This window comes from Triticum dicoccoides, chromosome 7B (genome assembly GCF_002162155.2).
Source record: "Triticum dicoccoides isolate Atlit2015 ecotype Zavitan chromosome 7B, WEW_v2.0, whole genome shotgun sequence".
Classification (NCBI taxonomy): Eukaryota; Viridiplantae; Streptophyta; class Magnoliopsida; order Poales; family Poaceae; genus Triticum; species Triticum dicoccoides.
The window spans coordinates 768355072-768370322 of record NC_041393.1 but is presented as its reverse complement, the minus strand read 5'-3'; the positions used below and the strand labels follow the sequence as shown (position 1 = coordinate 768370322).

The 15251-nt window shown below is 44.4% G+C and overlaps 2 pseudogenes; both read left to right on the top strand.

Annotated features, from left to right (window-relative positions):
- Nucleotides 1-1268: 1268 nt before the first annotated feature.
- Nucleotides 1269-4035, top strand: LOC119335299 (annotated as a pseudogene).
- A 1907-nt stretch (nt 4036-5942) lies between these two features.
- LOC119339761 lies at nt 5943-8704 on the top strand (annotated as a pseudogene).
- Nucleotides 8705-15251: the final 6547 nt, after the last annotated feature.

Here is a 15251-nt window from a genome sequence, read left to right as displayed (position 1 = left end):
ATTGGTGCACAATATTAAATGGCTTTTGACACATTCGCTAAAAAACGCTTAAAATCTGACGTCTGCTCATTAGGATTATTACAACAAGCGTAGCCATGAACTCTGTATTTCATAGGGCATTTTGAAATGGCGCAAGACAATGGCAATACGTATGGATAATGTTTAGATCTTGTGGCAGACAAGCCCTCTCTTCTCTTATGCACAGGACAGCTGCAATTTCCACAAGGACGAACATTCTTGTGGTCCAGACTTTTCAATCCTAGACTAGACATGGACTGGGTATGCGTCGTCGTCCCACGAGATTTGTTTTGGAAACAAGAACAGGGCCACGTCCTCAAAGACCTCGGGTCCGATGCAGAGACGTGCACAGCAGGCCACCGCGCACACCAGATGTTGCTACCCCGGCCCAACCATGGGAGGAACCGCCCCCGCCTCCACCATCCCCATATCCAGCAGGCATCGCCGACGGATCCTTCAGTCATGACGATGCGGGAGAGGAGGGGAGGAGCCTCAATCGGCAGTTGTCGCTAGGGTTGCCGCCACGTCACCCTCCTGCACCATGTCTGTTGTATACTTTCGTAGTTCAATTTTTTTCGAATAGGAGGTCATATCCCAGGCCTCTGCATCTAGTGATGCACACGACTATTATATTATTAGCTTATTCACTGGTCATTACAAAATGTGCCACAACACAAAAAGGACAATCAGAAAATCATGATACAACTAACGAAATCATGATTCTAGTGCTAGCATGCCACTCAAATCGTAGTTCAATATGTCACATGTATGTCTATTTCAACCCCACCTCTCGCCCCTTGTAACCTATAGGTACCGTAGGTTTGCTATGCCAGTGAGCAAGTTTATGAATTTTTGTTTGAGCGACAACTAATTCTGGACGGAGGAAGTATTTGCGTAATCAGACGATATCTTGGCCACATGGGTGAACATTAATTTGGTCCAGACTTTTAAACTCTAGGCATAGACTGACTATCTGATTCCTAAAGAGACGTGTAGCTGGTTTGGGTGGTGTACATTTGCACTTGTGTTAACGGACAGCCACAGCCACACACATGGTCATCAGTCATGAGTCATGACCTTATGACCGAGTACACTACTGACTAGTATTCACCTTCCTGTGAGGTTGAAAATTAAGATAACCAGATATTATTCGCCTTTTCTACACCAATCTCTTTTATCTATATGAACTCTAGGTACTTGTAAACTAAGGAAATGCTCTGCAGCTTGCCACTTTCTTACCCAACACTTCAATGGCGCCCCTAAAGAAACTCTTCCATATCTCGCTTCTCTTGCTAGTATGCGCAGCCAAGGCGACCAACCCAGAAGCGCAAGCACTTCTCCGATGGAAGTCCACTTTGGTTGGCACCAACTCGCTATCCTCATGGTCGACTGTGAATTCCACTTGCTCTTGGTTTGGAGTCGCATGTAACGCTGCCGGGCATGTTACGGAGCTTAGCCTTCCCAACGCTGGACTCAATGGTACGCTCGATTACTTGTATTCTACAGCGTTCTTGAACCTCACCAAGATCAAACTCAACAACAACAATCTTGTTGGCGCCATCCCAGCAAACATTTCCAAGTTGCTTATGCTCACCTATCTGGACTTGAGCAGCAACAATCTTGCTGGTGCCATCCCCTACCAACTCAGCAACCTACCAATGATTGTCAAGTTAAATCTGGGAAATAACCACTTGACTAGTCCAGACTATGGCAAGTTCTCACCTATGTCTAGTTTGAAGATGTTATCTCTACCTAATAATGAGCTCAGTGGTACCTTCCCACAATTCATCCTCAACACCATCAATGTGAGAATGAGATCCCTTGATTTATGGGGTAACGCCTTCTCAGGGCCATTACCAGATTCACTGCCGGAGATGGCCCCAAGGTTGAGGAATCTAATTTTGTCTGTTAATGGATTCTCTGGCTCCATACCTCGCTCATTCTCAAGGCTCCAAAAGCTCAAGACATTGCGGCTCTTTGCAAATAATCTCACTGGAGGAATCCCAGAGGAGTTGGGGATGATATCTGGGTTGCGAACCCTTTCACTGGGCAACAACCCACTTGGTGGGTTGATCCCAGCTTCACTCGGGCAGCTTCAGTTGCTAGAGGAGCTCTACATGCAAAACGCTAGTCTAGTTTCTACTCTTCCACCCGAACTGGGGAACCTTACTAGTCTTAAGCACATAATCCTGTCAGATAATCAGTTATATGGAAGTTTGCCACCATCTTTTGCCAGGATACAAACATTGTTAGAAATCTACATGCAAGGAAATAATATCAATGGTACCATCCCGACAGAGATGTTTTCAAACTGGACCAAGCTCAAGCTTTTTGTTGTATCCAGAAACTTGTTAACTGGAAGCATCCCATCGCATGTCAGCAAGTGCAAGGAGCTCGAGGCATTTGATGTATCCGAAAACATGTTAACTGGAGGCATCCCGGTGGAGATAGGGAGCATGCGAAACTTGCAAGCATTGTTCTTGTCCAAAAATCACCTTACTGGAAATATGCCATCAGATATTGGTAATGCAACATCTTTGCAACTCCTTGACGCCAGCTCCAACCATCTAAAGGGTGAGCTTCCTAAAACTATCTCCTTTCTGGTAAATCTTCTTGCTCTAGACTTGTCTGACAACAAGTTTACGGGTAGCATTCTTAATCATGACAGCAGGCAGTTTCCAGTTGCTAAGGTGGCCAACAGTACGGACAATAGCAACTTCTCGGAGGAATCACGGCCTGTCTTTTGTCGATTAATACTTCTGCAGCTATTGGATCTATCAAACAATGAGTTGTTTGGAGATATTCCTGGTTGCTTCTGGAATTTGAAAGATTTACAATCCTTGGATTTGTCGGGCAATGCTTTTGCTGGGGAAGTTCCAACCTCAGCTTTCAACAACTCTTTACTAAGGTCACTTCACTTGTCAAGCAACAACTTCACAGGTTGCTTTCCAGCGGTGTTGAAGGACTTCAAAAGCCTTGTTGTTTTGGATCTCGGAGACAATAAGATTTCTGGCGTAATTCCCCCATGGATAGGGGAAAGCAATCCTTCGTTGAGGATTCTCAACCTGAGAGCAAACATGCTTAACGGAAGTATTCCTTGGCAGCAGCTATCACAACTCCCCCATCTCCAACTGCTTGACCTTGCTGGGAATGATTTTGTAGGCTCCATACCGACAAGTTTCGTCAACTTCTCCTCCATGAGGCAGACATTTGTGATGCAACCGGCTGTAACAATCTTCATACAGCATGGACATAGTCAAATTCTCGTTGGTAACAACTACGGATATTATAACAATGGTAGCATGGACATAATTTGGAAGGGGCGGGAGTACACCTTCAAGGGAAGGCATGCTTTTGTGACTGGTATTGATCTCTCTCGTAATTCTCTATCTGGTGAGATCCCTTCAGAGTTAACAACTCTCAAAGGCTTGCGATTACTCAATATTTCAAGAAATAATCTGTCTGGTAGTATCCCCAAGGATATTGGCAATCTAAAGTTATTAGAATCCCTTGACCTCTCTTGGAACAAATTATCCGGTCCTATTCCTTCTAGTGTCTCAAACCTGATGTTCCTCACTGCTCTCAACCTCTCCAACAACCTTCTGTCTGGAGAGATACCTACAGGCAGTCAGCTCCAAACACTTGAGGACCCATCGATGTATGGCAATAATCTGGGACTTTGTGGCCCTCCATTGAGCTTTCCATGCACAAATAATTCCATTAGTACAACACCAGCGGATGGCAGCCATGAACATGAAATGGTGTGGCTGTACTACTCCGTGATCGCTGGAATTGTCTTCGGTTTCTGGGTATGGTTTGGATCATTGCTTTTCTGCAAAATCTGGTGGGTTGCTTTCTTCCGCTGTATTGATGCCATGCAGAAGAAAGTTGTGCACAAGATGGTGCGTACGTGACTGTATTTATGATAGTTATCTGCTTCCCACTATAAGTTGCAGATCTTTGTATTCTTTCACCAGTAACCTGCAAGTGTATGTGCTTGTGGTGCGCGGGATTGGCTTGTACATTGTTGTATGCTGTGACTAATGTCCAACAGAATTGTATCATCTCTTATTCTCTGAATTTTTGTGCTTTCAACAGTACCATTCTGTAGGAGCTTTTGGTTCAATCCGGTAAATTCTTGTGCCTTTCATATTGCCGTGTTTTTTGAATCCTGCGAACATAAAAAAAAACCTTAAGCACAAAGTACTACTGCTATATGAATATGTCATGATCGACGGTGCTGAATATCTCAATAGAAAAAGAATTAAACTCTAATGAGGAATGTACATCACTAAGAAAATAGCTATGTGAAGGATTAAATTGTACTTAAGTGGAGACTAGGGAACAGATGAACCTCTCTGAGGAAGTGGTCGATCTTAGTCTAGCTAAGCCAGCCAAGAAAGTGCGCAGAAAATCGAAAGGGTTTAGCACTTGACGTGCAGTACAGAGCTAGCCGAGAACTCGGGATAGGTTAGCTGATGATAACTTGGTTAGTTTGTTGTTGATAAACCTTGGTGGATTGTTTTGTTGGATCTGCCTTGTATCAGTTGTATGTACCGTTAATTGGTTTCTGAACTCTGTAACTGCTTACCTTTACGATCGTAGACTGGAGCCATTCAGCTTCACAGTCACAGAACAGAGGCTGGCATAGTGGCATGGGCTTTCCTGTCAGAGAAAGGTATGGCTTGCTCAAGCTGACTCAGCCAGTGGCCGCGCTAGGAGATTGGTGCACAATATTAAATGGCTTTTGACACATTCGCTAAAAAACGCTTAAAATCTGACGTCTGCTCATTAGGATTATTACAACAAGCGTAGCCATGAACTCTGTATTTCATAGGGCATTTTGAAATGGCGCAAGACAATGCTAATACGTATGGATAATGTGGGGAAATTTTAGATCTTGTGGCCACAAGGACGCACATTCTTGTGGTCCAGACTTTTCAATCCTAGACTAGGCATGGACTGAGTATGCGTCGACGACGAGATTTGGTTTGGAAACAAGAACAAGACCACGTCCTCAAAGACCTCGGGTCGGACGCAGAGACGTGCACAGCAGGCCACCACGCGCACCAGATGTTGCTGCCCCGGACCAACCATGGGAGGAACCGCCCCCGCCTCCACCATCCCCATATCCAGCAGGCTTCGCCAACGGATCCTTCAGTCATGACGATGCGGGAGAGGAGGGGAGGAGCCTCAACCAGCGGTGGTGACTAGGGTTGCTGCCACGTCACCCTCCTGCACCATGTTTGTTGTATACTTTCGTAGTTCAATTTTTTTTTTGAATAGGAGGTCGTATCCCAGGCCTCTGCATCGAGTGATGCACACGACACAATTATATTATTAGCTTATTCACTGGGCATTACAAAATGTGCCACAACACAAAAAGGACAATCAGAAAACCATGATACGACTCACGAAATCATGATTCTAGTGCTAGCATGCCACTCAAATCATAGTTCAATATGTCACGTGTATGTCTATTTCCAGCCCACCTCTCGCCCGTTATAACCTATAGGTACCGTAGGTTTCCTATGCCAGTGAGCAAGTTCATGAATTTTTGTTTGAGCGACATCTAATTCCGGACGGAGGAAGTATTTGCGTAATCAGACGATAACTTGGCCACATGGGCGAACATTAATTTGGTCCAGACTTTTCAACTCTAGGCATAGACTGAATATTTGATTCCTAAAGAGACGTGTAGCTGGTTTGGGTGGTGTACATTTGCACTAGTGTTAACGGACAGCCACGGCCAAACACATGGTCATCAGTCATGAGTCATGACCTTATGACCGAGTACACTACTGACTAGTATTCCCTTTCCTGTGAGGTTGAGAATTAAGATGGGCAAGATATTATTCGCGTTTTCTACACCAATCTCTTTTATCTATGTGAACTCTAGCTACTTGTAAACTAAGGAAATGCTCTGCAGCTTGCCACTTTCTTACCCAACACTTCAATGGCGCCCCTGAAGAAACTCTTTCGTATCTCGCTTCTCTTGCTAGTATGCGCAGCCAAGGCGACCAACCCGGAAGCGGAAGCACTTCTCCGATGGAAGTCCACTTTGGTTGGCGCCAACTCCCTGTCCTCATGGTCGACTGAGAATTCCACCTGCTCTTGGTTTGGTGTCTCCTGTGACGCTGCCGGGCATGTTACGGAGCTCAGCCTTCCCAACGCTGGACTCAACGATACGCACGATTACTTGTATTCAGCAGCGTTCTTGAACCTCACCAAGATCAAACTCAACAACAACAATCTTGTCGGCGCCATCCCAGCAAACATATCCAAGTTGCTTATGCTCACCTATCTGGACTTGAGCAGCAACAATCTTGCTGGTTCCATCCCCTAGCAACTCAGAAACCTACAAATGATTGTCAAGTTTAATCTGGGAAATAACCACTTGGCTAACCTGGAAAACAACAAGTTCTCACCTATGTCCAGTTTGAAGATGTTGTCGCTAGCTAATAATGATCTCAGTGGCACCTTCCCACAATTTATCCTCAACTGCACCAATTTGAACATGAGATCCCTCGATTTATCGGGCAACGCCTTCTCAGGGCCATTACCAGATTTATTACCAGAGATGGTGCCAAGGTTGAGGTATCTAAATCTGTCCATTAATGGTTTCTATGGATCCATACCTCGCTCATTCTCAAGGCTCCAAAACCTCGAGGCACTATATCTCGGGAGAAATAATCTGACAGGAGGAATCCCACCCGAGCTGGGGATGATATCTGGGTTGCGAAACCTTTCACTGAGCAGGAACCCACTTGGTGGGTCGATCCCAACCTCACTGGGGCAGCTTCAGTTGGTACAGGTGCTCCAACTCAGAAACACTAGTTTGGTTTCTACTCTTCCACCTGAGCTAGGGAACCTTACTAGTCTTAAGCGTCTCGAGCTCCAGCAGAATCAGTTACATGGAAGTTTGCCACCATGTTTTGCCAGGATAAAAACATTGGTGTTTTTTACATTGGCTGGAAATAATATTAATGGTACCATCCCGACTGAGATGTTCACAAATGGGACCAAACTCGAGTATTTTGATGTATCCAGAAACTTGTTTACTGGAAGCAGCCTATCGCGTATCAGCAAGTGGAAGGATCTCGAAGTTCTTGATGTATCCAGAAACTTGTTAACTGGAAGCATCCCATCGGATATCAGCAAGTGCAAGGAGCTCATCTATTTTGATGTATCAGACAACTTGCTAACTGGAAGCATCCCAGTGGGGATAGGGAAAATGCGAAACTTGCAAGCATTGTTTTTGTCCAAAAATCACCTTACTGGAAATATGCCATCAGATATTGGTAATGCAACATCTTTGCAATTCCTTGATGTCAACTCCAACCATCTAAAGGGTGAGCTTCCTAAAACTATATCCTTGCTCGTAAATCTTGTTGCTCTCGACTTATCTGGCAACAAGTTTACAGGTATCATACCTCATCGTGACAGCAAGCAGTTGCCAGTTAAGGTTGCCAATAGTACAGACAATAGCAACTTCTCGGGGGAATCAAGGTCTATGTTTTGTGGGTTAACACTTCTGCAGCTCTTGGATCTATCAAACAATGAGCTGTTTGGAGATTTTCCTGCTTGCTTGTGGAATTTAAAAGATTTACATACCTTGGATTTGTCAGGCAATGCTTTTGCTGGGAAAGTTCCAACCTCAACTTTCTATAACTCGTCACTAAGGTCATTGCACTTGTCAAGCAACAACTTCGCAGGTTGCTTTCCAGCGGTGTTGAAGAACTTAAAAAGCCTTGTTGTTTTGGATCTCGGGAACAATAAAATTTCTGGTGTAATCCCTCCGTGGATAGGGGAAAGCAATCTTTCTTTGAGGATTCTCAGCCTGCGAACAAACAAGTTCTTCGGAAGTATTCCTTGGCAGCTATCACAACTCCCACATCTCCAATTGCTTGATCTTGCTGAAAATAATTTTGTAGGTTCCATACCAGAAAGTTTGGTCAACTTCTCCTTGATGAGACAGACATTTGTGATGCAACCGTTTGTAACAATTGACATACCTCATTGGTATTTTTACAATGGCAGCATGGACATAATTTGGAAGGGACAGGAGTACATCTTTGAGGGAAGACATGAATTTGTGACTGGTATTGATCTATCTGGTAATTCTCTATCTGGTGAGATCCCTTCAGAGTTGACTAGTCTCAGAGGCATGCAATTACTAAATATGTCAAGAAATAATCTGTCTGGTAGTATCCCCAAGGATATTGGTAATCTAAAGTTATTAGAATCCCTTGACCTATCTTGGAACAAACTATCAGGTCCTATTCCTCCTACTTTCTGAAACCTGATGTTCCTCACCACTCTTAATCTCAACAACAACCTTCTGTCTGGAGACATACCTACAGGCAGTCAGCTCCAAACACTCGATGACCCATCGATCTACGGCAATAATCTGGGTCTCTGTGGTCCCCCCTTAAGACCATGCACAAATAATTCGAGTAGTACAACACCGATGGATGGGGCAAAGGAATATCACCATGAACTGGAAACACTCTGGCTGTACTACTCGGTGATTGCTGGAATTGTATTTGGTTTCTGGGTATGGTTTGGAGCATTATTTTTCTGCAAGATCTGGCGGGTTGCTTTCTTCAGTTGTGTCGATGCCATGCAGCAGAATGCTTTGCACAAGATAAGCGTATCTGACTGTATTTATGATGCTTCGCACTAGATGCACAATTTGGCAGAAGAGGCTGCTTTATCTGCATTCCGCTTTGTATAATGTATTTTTCATGACCCTGCAGCTGCAGTTGCAGCTGTTTGTTTTGTTTCACCAATAAGCTGCAAATTTATGTGCCTGTTGTGGGCAGAATTGGCTTGTAGTTGTTGTATGATGTGACCAGTGTTCTACAGGATTGCATTTGGTTTTATTGTCTGAATTTTTGTGCTTTCCTACAGTACAGTTCGACCGGATATTTAGCAAGATGTATAACCTCTTTGATAAATTCTTTGGATTGACATCCACTCAATCTCCATAGTAATTTTTGTGTTTTGTCCGTTGTGCAACCAAACAACAACAATTATTGTATGTTCTGTTTCCGCTTGCTGTAGGATTTCAGATGTCAAGATATCCTATTTCTGTTTTTTCATGTTCCAGTGTTTGTTGAATCATGCGACAAAAAAGGCCCTTAAGATTTACTACTGTATGAGAAAAGTCAAGATTGAATGTTTCGAACTCTAATAAGAAAATGTATGTCGCTAAGCAAATACCTCTGGGGAGGATTAAGATTGCATTTAAGTAGAGACGAGAGTATTAAATCAACTCAATTAACAAGTCTTTTATTTGTTGACGAGTATAATAAAAACCAACCACAGGTTTTTGTCTCCTCTCTAAGATAGATTAACCTTGTCAGTGATCACCATTTGATGTCTTTTTTTTCCCCATATGCATCAATTACGATGAAAGACTGAAATGATCTGCCAGTCGCATATGTATGATCGTTGCAGGTACCACCCATGGAAGCTGCCGACCAAGAGAAAGAAAGCCGCCGCCATCATCACAAAATCTGAATATCCTAACCTTTATTGTGTTGTGGGATTGAAAAATTCAATCTTATGTGGATGGTCTGTTTTGATAACATAATAAGTTTACCAAACGGACTATGTAAGTATGTATCTACTCCCTCTGTAAACTAATATAAGAGTGTTTAGATCATTATTTTAGTATTCTAAACGCTCTTATATTAGTTTACGGAGGGAGTACATAGCATAGTTTTCAACCTGCGGGCAAAGGGTGTCCTGTTTCTGCTGTATAGTGAAGCCCTTCCTTCTGCTATCTTCCAATGCATAGTTGCAATCATGATTGTTCAAAGCCTTCTTCTTCTTTTTCTGCATCAGGCATTTTTTCGATAAAGGGCGCTTTTATTATCTCAAAATATAGCATCAAGCGGATACAAAACATTATGAGTAACACCCGGCCTCTGCATAACTAGGATGCATACAGCCCAACACGGAAAGTCTGACAAAATGAATGAAAAAAAACGACAAATCGGCGACAGTAGAGTCCTATAGACCGACATTATGCCTATGTCGCAAGGGATGGTGGACCGATCCGGAGATTATGCTGCCACCCATGTTGGGTAAAAACCACCGTAGCCACCTGCTCCAACCGCGTACACACCGCCTTGAACAACGGTTGGTACTCCACTTGTTGTAGCGTAGACCAGGTACGAAGCGAGTGCGTACAACGGAAAATAACCTGCAAAGGAGAAGCATTTTTATCATTGAAAACCAAATCATTTCTACATAGACAAAGCGACCATAGTAAGGCGTATGCTCCCACCCGTATTAGCGTTTTGAATCTATTTGGAATATCGTCCAACCAGTGACCAAAAATATTGGCGACACTTGTGGGCGGATACAAATTTGACGCTATTTGGATGATTGACCATGTAGTACGTGCAAACTTGCATTGGAAAAAGAGGTGTTCGATTGTCTCTTCATGAGTACAAAAACAACACTTCTTACTCCCTGGCCAGTTGCGTCGCGCGAGGTTGTCTTTGGTTAGGACAACTCCCCTATGAAGATACCACATGAAGATTTTAACTTTTAGTGGAATCTTCGACTTCCAGATTTTCTTATTGTTACTCACCGGTACCTCAGAATGCATGAGTGCACGGTACATAGAGTCTACTATGAATGACCCTGATGTAGTAAGGTTCCAGTGAAACACATCCCGGCCTTGTCTAATAATGGAGGAGTGCCGGACAGAGCAAACAAACAATGGGCACAACAAAGATGAGCGGCGGTTTCTGCAGTGTTGTTTGATTTTTTCTTTAGAAAAGGAGGAGGACCCCCGGCCTCTGCATTTGGACGATGCATGCGGCCACTTTATTAATTATTCTCACAAGACCTTACAAAGTCATACAACAGTAAGACTAAAGCCACCATCTAAGCAACAACTGTCGCTACATCTATCCAAATGATGAAGGGGCGCTGATAGCCTGGGCTTAATACCAAACAGACATCGCAGCCAGACCTAACATTTAAGACCCGAGGTCCCAACCAGGACGCCTGCCGGGTATGGGCACCCACCAGTCCGGCGTGCTCCTCAACCAGGACGCCTGCCGGGTATGAGGCCGCCGTAGCCACTTGCCATCAATCCATCTTCAGAGTTGTACTGTTGTATCAACCTTGCCCGGTCTAGCTGCCGCCGATGCCACCATGACGCCAGACAGCGTCGACCTCCTGCGCGTGTCCATCACCACACATCTGACGCCAAGCCTACGCTGTTCCATGCCGCCAAGAGCCGTCGCCATGAATATGTAGAGAGAAACACCGCTCCACCGAAGAAGCCATCCGATGTTCCTCGAGCCCGAGTGCATCTCCAAGAATGCCGCCCCCAAGGGGGTAACAACACGTGAATGCCGCCGTCATCCGACCAACTGATTTAGGGTTTCCCCCGGAGGTATTGGGTGGGTTTGGGATTTGTACCTCGATGATGCCTTCATGAAGGAAACGATGATAAGGGCATCGTCATCACCGGCTCCGGCCAACGACTGAAGACCAAGTTTTCACTCGGATCCGTCCCAAGAAATCCACCTGACAACCTGTGCACCGTCTCGACCGCCTTCAAAGCCCTAGATCTAGCCGCCTAGATCCGGCGACCAACCGCAACAACAGTTCCACCGTAGGAGCCCTGGCACACCGGCCACTGCCTGAATGCGCCACCACTGGAGCCTGGGAGGAGGACTCCCACTCTGCAACGCCAAACCGCGAGAGCCGCCGAGATGGATCCCGCACACTCATCACCGTCTCTGATCGGAACCAATCCGTGACAAAACCACGAGATCGCCGACCAGATCCACCTCGGATATAGACTGCACCATGCCATGCTGCCGCGGGAAGCCCGAGCTTCACCCGCCGCCGCCGTCTAGGGCCGCCGCCCCAGGATCCTGATCTGGCCAGCCCGGACCTCCACGACGCCCTCTTCACGCCACCGCCGCCGGCTCGCCACCAGGCAGCCGCGCCGCCGCCCAAGCCCTCCGCCTAGAACACGCTGTCACGCCACCATGGATCAGATCGCTGCCGCGCCGTCACACGCGTGGAGGTCCCGCCCCACCCCCTCTGACGCGATCCAGGGAGGAGAGCCTCCGCCATCGCCGTCGGCCCCCGGGCTTAGCCCGGCGGCATCCTTCGGCGGCGGCGGAGGGAAGGGGGGAGGTGGTGGTGACCCTGGCGGCTAGGGCTTGAAGAGCTGCCCGAGTCGCCCGAGACGGGGGCGACGAGGGGGCAGCCAGTCCTCCGTGTCTTTGCAGTGTCGTTTGATGACTCCGTAATCCTGTCATGTGATCATTACGATGAGGACAAGGATTGAGGTGATAGAAGATCATGTCCAACAAAGTCTCCTCGCATGACTGATGGAACTTGCAGCAGCAGAGCGTTCATAAAAACAGAATACTATGGTGCCGTCATGTAGACTAAAACTCAGTCCAGAGCAGCTTTCGTCTTGCGAATCGGTGCGGATTTTGGCAGGCATTCCAGCAATGTGGCTGTGTGAGACTCGTGGTTGAAGGTCCATTTGGAGCTCGACCATATGGAGACTCCGCCGCCATTCTCCGAGTCCGCAAAGCTTGGCGACCTCCGCCATGGATTTAAACCCATCGAGAAATGAGCCGCCGTTGCTCCTTGTGGCGGGATATAGGCTGTTTGTGTGAGTAGTCAGACACGTGCATGCGGGAGACCGGCCTCTGCAGGAAGCTCTTGATCATCTTGATCGAGTCCGACGGAAGGTGGAATCATCTTGCTTGTCCTTGGTCGCCCGTTTGCTTTTGTCAGTCAGTGCTATGGGTGCTGTCAGGTGGAGGAGACGAGTTTGGTGATATTTTGCTGCCATCATCTAGGGAGCTTCCTTGCAATCCATGGCATCTCCTCTGATGACTCAGGCCGTAATAGCTCTGCAAGCTGCTCATTGCGAGCGACGAGCCGACGACCGCTGCTGACTAGAATTGGACGAATCTAATGAATCCACACAATGTCCCTGTTTGGCCGTAGTAGCTCTGCAAGCTGCTCATATTCTCTTTTGGAACCTTTCAGAAGGTTACGGTCCGGTTTTCATTTACTGTTTTTCTTCTAGCTTGTTCATTATTTTCTTTCCTAAAAATGTTTGGCATTTCAATTTGTTCGCAATTTTCATAAAATGTTGCAAACAAAACTAAAGTGATTGTGTATAAAAAAAAGTTCAAAAACAGTAAAAATAATGTTCACAGTTTCAGAAAACATTCAAATTTTAGAAGAAAAAAACTTCAGATTTCAGAAAGGTCGCATCTATTAACTTTCAAAAAGTTTAAAAATATGACCGCATTTTTCAAAAAAAATATATTAGCTTTTTCGCACTTATAGAAACAAGTGTTTTAAATAGCGGGCTACGGCAAATAGTGGCGGCCCTCCAAATCAGTTATAGCGAGGCTATAGCCCGCTATAGCCCGCTATTTCGCAAGTTTAGCGGGTTGTGCCACATAGCGGCAGCACTTGCTCAAACTACTATAGCCGGCTATTTAAAACTTTGATAGAAACCGATTCAAAAAAAAACGCTATGGTTCCATGTCGCTAAAGTGTCATTCTCTACAAGGCCGGTCTCCTGGGTCGCTACAACGCCTTTTGAACGGACTGACCCAGTTGGGGGTGCCCCATGTGAAACAAGGCGATGTGCGACCCCGGAGAACGGAGCTCCTCCTATCTGCGTGTATAGGAGCTCGTCGGGTCCAGCCGCTCGTTCGCTTGTTTTTTCTTCTTGCTCGACCCAAGGCTGGTTTACTCGTTTCTTCACTCGCCTTTTGCAGCTACTACTCTCTTGTCTCATGAAAAAACTGGTTGCAGGTTTTCCTATTTTGAATAACTTGGTAAAACCAAAAACAATTCATGCGTTTAAAAAATCATGAATTTTAGAAATTCATCATCAAATTTTTTTAAAAATACAAATTAAGACAAAATGCTAGGAATTTGGATAAAATGTTCAAAAAATTGAAACTTGTTCTCAATTTGTTTAAGAAGTTGGAAAATTTTAATATTTTTATGAATTTGAAAAGGTCATGAACTCAAAAAATGTTTATGAAAACAAAAAATGCTCGCAAATTGAAAAAGAGTTCATGGGTTCAGTAATGTTAACGGACTTGAAAAATGTTCAGGATTTTTAAAGAGTAGTTAATTTATGTAAAACAAAAGTTCAAGATTTTTTAAGTTAGTTTTGAAAAATGCTCATTTTTTAAAATCAAAAATGGAAAACGAAAAAAAAGGGGTGTAAAAATGGAACAAAACCAAGTGTGGAAAAAAGGAAAAACGAACAAAACCAAGTAAAAACAGTAGAAACAAAAAAATGGTTCAAAAGCTTCCTAAAACCAGGACTAGAAGCTTCAAAAAACCTGACACGGAACATCATACCAGTTTTTTTTTTTGGAATCGAACATCATAGGAGTTTCCTAAAAGCAGGTGGAAACAAAAAAAATGTATGTTGCATGGGCTGGCCAATTCACAAATAATACCGGAGGTATGTTTCAAAAAGAAAAATGACATGGGAGGTGCATGTTATTGCAAGACATGCTGAATACAATTGAGCACAAAACAAAACCAAAGTCCGAGCAAGAGATTTCACTAGAGCTATGAACCTAGAATAGAAATTGTAGATAAGTAGTAACCAATAAAACATAAGGCAGGAAATAGGTAAATATATTACACATTGGTACGATTTGTTCCTAGATAGGCCTACTGGGACGAATTTTACAGGTTGCTATAAACATAAGGGTATATACAAAATAATATTTAAAATACTTAACAGGTAAAAATAATCTCATATTCATATTCTACATATTTTTCTAATCAAATTTCGTATATAACATGTTTAAATCGGAGTTACGGTTTAAAAGATATGGATGATTTAAAAAAGCATTTGTTTGACTTAGATATGATCTGCGAATGAATTACCTAACATCAGGGGGTTTTCGAAAAATGTAAAATAACGATTTGGGTGTGACTTAAATCCGGACTGTGGGTTGATTTCGTCAAAACACAGAGACTTTTCTGGAAAATGCCAATGACGGACAACCGAAACCTAATTTGCTTTATTATTAGGTAATAAAGATAAAGATTTGCATAATTGGATCAGATGTTTTGGCCATGAGGGCGAACGTTCTGTGGTCAAGACTTTTCTGAAGGGAGGTGCATCAGACTGGCTGTTTTGGGTGGTGTACATTTGCACTTGTGTTAACACACAGCCACAACCA